The 7428-nt window shown below is 37.3% G+C and overlaps 1 protein-coding gene across 1 annotated transcript in view; it reads left to right on the forward strand.

Moving 5' to 3' along the window:
• Positions 1-7428, forward strand: part of LOC109375874 (protein FAM91A1-like) — an 81733-nt gene that overhangs the window by 52258 nt on the left and 22047 nt on the right. The gene's annotated exons all lie outside the window — the stretch shown is intronic.

Below are 7428 nucleotides of genomic sequence, written 5' to 3' on the forward strand. Positions count from 1 at the left end.
TTAAACTAATTTGGGATGTGTGTTGGAGGTAGACTGACACAACTTGGTGATAATTAAATGTGAGGAAAAGATTGCAGGTATGGCAAGGAAGGGAAGAATCCAGAATGATGCTTGTATTTCTGATCAGCTTGATGCGGGGAGTAGGGAAGGCTGGGGAGGAACAGGGGTGGGGAAATTCATGAGCTCAGTTACGGACGTGGTAAATGGAGAACGTCTGGTGCGGCTTCCAAGAGCAGATGGCAGGTGGATGTCTGAGCCTGGTGTTCTGGGGACAGGTCTGTGGTGAACATGAATTTGAGAGCCCTGGGGGCGGACGGATTTTTTGGTGCTTAATGTGTGAGGGTTTTTAGACATTGTCTAAGAATTAACTTTTTCTTATCCCATAGTCTCATGGCCTATTATTTCTATTTATTTCACAGCACTCATAATACAAGTCTGATTTGTATTAGTTGTTTTGCATATATTAATACCTGCCATTGATTATTTTGGGTTTGTGAGGTGGGTCTTTGCATGTCCTGAAGTGCTTTGCATTCTATAAACATTTCTCAGGTAGTCTAGGTCTGTATTTCTCATCAGCTGTACTAAGCGGTTTGGTAAAGTGTTGAATATAGAATTTTTCTTTTGTTTCTTCATCTTTTAGGAAGGTGCTTCAACACTGGATATTCACACAGAGGCCAGTTTTTCAAGTTTGCTTTCACAGTCCTGTGCCGATCTGGGAGTTCCACTTCCCGCCAAGAACTTAATATTTAAAGATGGCGTCTTGTCAGAATGGAGTGGACGGTCTCCTTCCTCACGTCTTGTTGCTAACCTCCATTTGCAATAATTTGGTTATACCAGTTGGTTGCTCACACTTTCTGCCTTTTTTCTTTCTTAACGTTAGCTTTATAGCGCGAGCCACTAAAAAGCACAGTGCTGCAGTGCAAGTCATGCCTAACTGATGTTAACAGTTTGGGGAATATGTTCATGTTGTTGAAGCTTTCCTCATCATTGCACCTCCTCATGCAACAAAGCTTTTTAGCAGTCTGCGCTGTATTTTTTACCCTGAGACAATCTGCGTTTCTTTTATAAAACCGAGGATATACTTTCTAGGCTTTATGATGACTGTTATGTTTATAAGCAGTCTATGAATATTGCAATGGTAATTTTATATGTTAGTTTATCAAAACATAAATCTTGTTTAATTTTATATTTTGTTACCGACTCTTTAGGGGATCATGGGAAGAGGTGGAGCTCTTCCTCTGAAAAGGCTCCTATGTACTTAACATAGCAAAACTATAATAAAACAGTGAACATCCACAGATGATGCGATAGGGCATTAGGAATTCCTGTGGATATCTGTAAATTATGTATATCACTGAACATTGTTGAAGGTATGTAAATCAGCACACTTATGTATAACTTCACCTTGATTTATAAGGTCTTAACTCAGACTCTGATGATCCACTGACATCTCATGAGAAGCTTTGGAAAACATTCTGTTTTTAAACAACGTTTATATGTGGACTTCTGTTGTCACTCACTTTGGGCTTTATATTTTCATAGAGTCTTTATAGAAAAATAGAATTTATTTTCCACCCTCGTAGCTGTGGCTGCTGCACGTTTTCACCATGATTTAATTTTTGTTTAGTGGCTTTACCACTGAATTGTTAGGAAATTGAATTTGATGTGTTCAAACCAAGGATTGTGATTTTAGGTGAGAATGATGTAATTGAAGCATTAAGGCTTTGTCTTCTGATCAAAATACTTTAGCAAAAAACCTACATTGAAGACATATTCTTAGGCAATCTGGGTCTTAAATCTATGTGAATAATTTTGGAGAACATGATAAAGAAAAATTGAGTAATTTCAAACTGTTTCTTGAGTCATTGATTCTTTTAGTGTCTCAAATGTTGATTAGAATAACTGGAATCACTTTTTAGATTTTTCAAGTTACCTGGGGAAGTTTGTGCAGTGTTATAGTTTAGTTTAGCTCTTCTCATAGAATAATGGTTTGCTAGTTTAAAACTGTTAACCAAACTAACGGGCTAAACGACATATATCTAAAACACTTAAAGCATTAGAAAATTTGGGAATGTTATAACCTAAACATTTTTGCTGATGTTTTTTGTTATTTATAGAACTCATATTTGTAGATTTAACATACTTCTGGACATATATGCCTTTTTAAAAACTGTTCACATAACCGTGCATTCAATCCCATGACCTGCCTATAGAATTGGATAATTTGAAGCAGGTTACCTGTGGCACAGCCAGTGCTGTGTTTGGGGCAAATGCAGTCATGTTTAGTTTTCTACTTTCTCTTAGATGGGGTAGAAACCAAGTGTATGTTATAAATGTTTATCTACAAAAGGAAAAATACATACTAATACTAGAATAATTTCTTATGACTGTGAACCACTCATTTATTTTTCCAATAACTGATACTGTACATTCCTAGTGCTATTAGGTATGTATGTAACTTTTACAGTTTTATAACTGGAAGTTGTGTTTCATTTGATCAGGGCTCTTTAATCTGTTTTCATTTGCTTTGTTTGAATGAACTGTAGTTATTTTATTTATTCCCATATTAACATAAGCCTACTATAGTGACGTGTACACTAATAAAGAATCAAATACTTGTAGTTGTTGGCAGTGAACCCAGTTGGTGGTGAATTTAAAACTTCAAACATGGGAGTGATTTGCTGCTCCATTTTCTTTGAGAGACAGTGGAGGGAGAAACAGAACCTAATAATGATCGTGGATTTTAGGGAAAGTACTGGAGAAGCACATGGCCGACTCCGGTTTCTCCTGTGAGTGAGGAAAAATCCCCATTCCCAGCTGAAGACCTCTCCTACTTCTAAGGAGGGATAATCTGCGTTTTTAAAGCTGTTAGCAAAATGTGAAGGCTGCCTTTTGCGTCGCTTTATGAATTTTACTTTGTTTCACTCATACATTAACTCCTGTAAAGATGCATCAACAAAAAGGTAAATTAAAATACAGACTTTTATTATTTGCCAAAGAAGATTGTGAAAGAATTTTTATCCAGTTTTTGTTTTTTTTTTTTTTGGGGGGGGGGCAGATGTTTGAAGTAATTTCATTGGCTTTTGCTACCTCCCCTTTCTTTCCCCCTTAATGTGTAACTTAAACCATGGCAAACATTCCTTAGAAACCAAGAGAATAAAGAAACATCAAAAAGGACATAGAACAGTTTCACCTCTTAAGTGGGTCTGAATAAATGTAGCTTGATGTTATTAAAAAAATACGATCATCTGATTTCCTTGATTGCTTTCTTTTTAAATGTGTAATCAGATGATTTTGTGTTTTTATTTTTGAAATATCGGTTTCTTTTATTTGATGTTTTCAGTTTTCTCTGCCATTCATCTTTTTCTTTTATGTTCAGTGTTTCAAATACCGTTTGTATTTAAAGATTTTAAAGTACCAAAACTGTAACTAGGTACAGTGGATTGTTTTCTGGTATGTTGTTAATATTATACAATGAAATGTATAAAGTGTTGTCAATTTGATTATTGACACATATAATATGTTTACAAATAAACTGTGGTGTTGATCAAGTTCCTGAGAAAATGTGTATAATCTTCTGTAAGTCCCTACAGCCATGCTGCTGCGGCTTTCCTATATGTTTTTTGTTTTATTTTTAAACAACTGTTTTATTTGATAATAATTTCACATTTACAGAAAAGTTACAATTGTAGTCCAGAGATGTTCCCTATACCCTTTCCTGAGCTTCCCTTAATCTTAACTTCTTATGTAAACTATGGCACATCTGTCAAAACTCAGAGATTAACATTGATGCAATACTTAACTGTTTACTCAAGTACAGACTGACTTTGGTGTTCCCGTTTTTCCATTAATGTCCTTCTGTTTCAGGATCCAGTCCAGGGTAACACGTGGCATCTATTTACTCATTAATGCCTTCTTAAGTCTTCTCCAACCTGACAGTTACTCAGTCTTTCATGACCTTGACACTGAAGGGTACTGCTTGGTTACTTTGTAGGATGTCCCTCAAGGTGTGTTTGTCTGATGTTTTCTTGTGATTAGATTAGGGGTGATGCTTTCTTTATCAGGAAGCACAACACAGAAGTGACGTGCCCTTCCACACTGTATCATATCTTGGGGTACATGACGTCAGGAGGCATTATTGGAGATGTTCTTTCATTGCTTTAAGGTGGTGTCTGCTAGGGTTTTCTGCTGTAAAGTTACCATTTTTTCCACTTTCCATTCTTTGGAAGGGTATGTTCCCCACGCAAGGGGAGTGGGCAGTATTTATACATATAATTTAGAATTTTTCTTACAGATTTGTTCCTTTCTCCTATTAATTTGGTCATTTATTTATACTAGTACTGATCCTGGCTATTTTATACTTTGGGTTCACATCCAATACAGTTGTTATTTTGTTGTGCAAATTGTTTCCGTTTTGGCTTTGGGAGCACTTTGATGTTGGCTCCTAAATCCTTTTGACAGGCCCTCATCTTTTTTTTTTGTTTTCCTTTAAAACTTTGTAGCACTAACAGGAGGCATGTTCAGGAATGATCTGTTTCTCCAAGGAGCCCCGTTTCCTTTTACTGGAGGATGATATTTATAAACCAAGACCTGGTTGTTGGTGCTTGTTGCTACTGCTTCTACGTCTTTTCAGTGGAGCGAGCTAAGAGATATAAGTATGTATACTAACCAGTATATAGGTACACTTCTCTATAATTATTTCCAGATCTGTCTCATATGCTAGGCGTTAAGTTAAACTGACTCTAATCCAGTATAACAAGGTTCATTCCAGTTTTGCCTCTTGGCTTATTTGTAACTTCTTTCTCTGATTGGGAGAAACCTGGCTCTTTTTATCTACAATTTATTTGGTTATTTGTTCAACCCTAGACTTTATCAAGTGGTTTCAGAATAGTGAAGTTGTACCTCTGTGAGAAACAAATTGACCAAGGAGAGATAGTGTTTAAGTACTTGGTCTTTAACCCTACAGTGTGCACTCAAAATACCCTTTTCCAGAGTAACTTAGTTCGGCTCCTTTTATTCCCTACTCCGCGCATTGAGGTTACCATACATTCGTAACACAGATTCGCTTGTCACACTCTACATTCCATCTGGGATCTCAACATCCCAGCTGATTGTTTTCATCTGGTAAAACTCACTCTGTGTGGACTTTGACTAACACATAGCCGTGTGTCCATCAGTACTGTACACAACAGTTCCACCACCCTGAAAATGCCTTCTTGTACTCAACCCCCTACCCCACACCTGGCAACCACGGTCCTGCTTTTCATTCCTATAATGTTGCCTTTTTCCAGAATGTCATGTAAATGGTGGAATTGTACAGTTTGTAGCCTTTTGAGTCCGGCCTCTTTGTATACCAACATTTATTTTAAATTCATGTTGTTGTGTGAGTCAATAGCTCGTTCCTTTCCCTTGCTGAGTACTTCGTTGTATGGATGTATTAAGGTGCGGTTATCATTTAACACTCACATACAGGTTTTCAGTATAAACATGGTCAGTTTTGCTTGGGTAAAGAGCTAGGAGTGGGGTTGCCGAGTCATTTGGTCAGGGTGTATTCTAAGATACTCCCAAACTGTCTTCCAAAGTGACTGCCGTTCTGCATTCCCACCAGCCATGCATGAGGGCTCCTGTTGCGGTGCTATCGCACTGTGGTTGGAACTCATTTTCCTCCTGAAAAATGATGGTGGCCGTCTTCTCATCTGCTTGTTTGCCATCCATATAGCAACAAATCTGTTCACATTTGTTGCCCATATTTTACGAATTGGGTTTTATTGCTCAGTTTCAAGAGTTTAGTATGTATATTCTGAATACACGTCCTTTATCAGATAGGTGTTTTGCAGATATTGTCTCCCCTTCTGGCTTGTCTTTTCATTCTCTTAATAAAGAGAACAAACGTTTTTAATTTTGGTGAAGTCTAGTGTATTAGTTTTTTCTTTAATGGATTGTACTTTTGATGCTGTTTTCTAAAAACTTGTCACCAAGCCCAAGGTCATGCAGATTTTTCCTATTTTCTTCCAAAAAGTATTATAGTTTTATGATTAGGTCTTTGACCCATTTTGAGCTAATTTGAATATACGGTGTGAGATGTGTATTGAGGTTTATTTTTGCATATGAACATCCAGTTTGATAAAGCACCGTTTCTTGAAAAGCCTATCCTTTCTTCATTGAATTCTCATTACACTTTTATCAAAAATCAGTTGATGGCAAAGTAGATTGGTGGTTGACGGGTGGAAATGAGAAGTGACTACAAGTGGGCATAAAGCATCTTTTTGGAGTGCTGGAAATGTTCTAAAATTGGATTGCGGTGATGGTTATACAACTTGAGTTTACAAAAAAAAAGTGATTGCATTGTATACGTAAACCAAATGAATTTAATCACATAAGTATATTTCAATAAGGCTGTTTTTAAAAAACTCAGTTGACATTTGTATGGGTCTGTTTCTGGCTCTCTGTTCTGTTCCATCGATTAATGCGTCTGTCCTTTTGATACTACACAAATTAGATAGTGTGAGTTCTCCAACTTTTTTTTTTAGAATTTATTTTGGCTCTTTGAGTTCCTTTGCCTTTCTATATATATTAGAATAAGCTTGTCATTATCTACACACAAGCTTTTGCAGGGATTTCAAGCAAAGCATATTGAATCTATAGATCAGATGGAGGAGAGCTGACATCCTAACAAACACCTCTTCGTTTATTCATAACCTCTGTGATTTGTACTGTAGGTGTTTTCTCTGGGTCTGAACAGTGTTAAATGTCAGCAATAATGGTACAGTGGGAACACTTGGCTTTAGGAGAGGATCCAGAGAAGGAGCCTGCAATTCCCTGCACAGGTATAATCACTGGAACCGGATTCTGGAGTCAGGGACGGGAGGTGGCATCAAGCTTTCACTTAACTGTTCTCTTTCATTCCTGCGCCTCACTCCACCTCAGCCTTTCTGACTCGCTTTCTCCTTAGTGTCCCATCTGAAGGAGGAAGAGGTGGAATTTGGGGGGTTCAATATTTTTTTTCTTTTACCAATTCCCTTACCCCCTACCCCCTTCCCTTTTGGCAACCATCAGCTTGTTCTCTGTATCTATGAGTCTGTTTCCATTTTTGTTGATTCATTTGTTTTGTCATTCTTTTTCATGGCTGAGTAATATTCCGTTGTATATACGTACCACATCCTTACCCATTTATCTGTTGATGGACACTTAGTTTGCTTCCACATCCTGTCTATTGTAAATAACGTTGCAGGGAATAGGAATGCATATATCTTTTCCAATTAGTGTTTTTGTTTTCTTCAGATAAATACCCAGCAGTGGTATTGTTGGATCATAAGGTAGTTCTATTTTTAATTTTTTGAAGCATCTCCATACTGCTTTCCATAGAGGCTGCACCAGTTTACAGCCCCACCAACAGTGCACAAGGGTTCCCTTTTCTCCACAACCTTG

Source organism: Hipposideros armiger, unplaced genomic scaffold (genome assembly GCF_001890085.2).
Source record: "Hipposideros armiger isolate ML-2016 unplaced genomic scaffold, ASM189008v1 scaffold_997, whole genome shotgun sequence".
In the NCBI taxonomy this organism is placed as follows: Eukaryota; Metazoa; Chordata; class Mammalia; order Chiroptera; family Hipposideridae; genus Hipposideros; species Hipposideros armiger.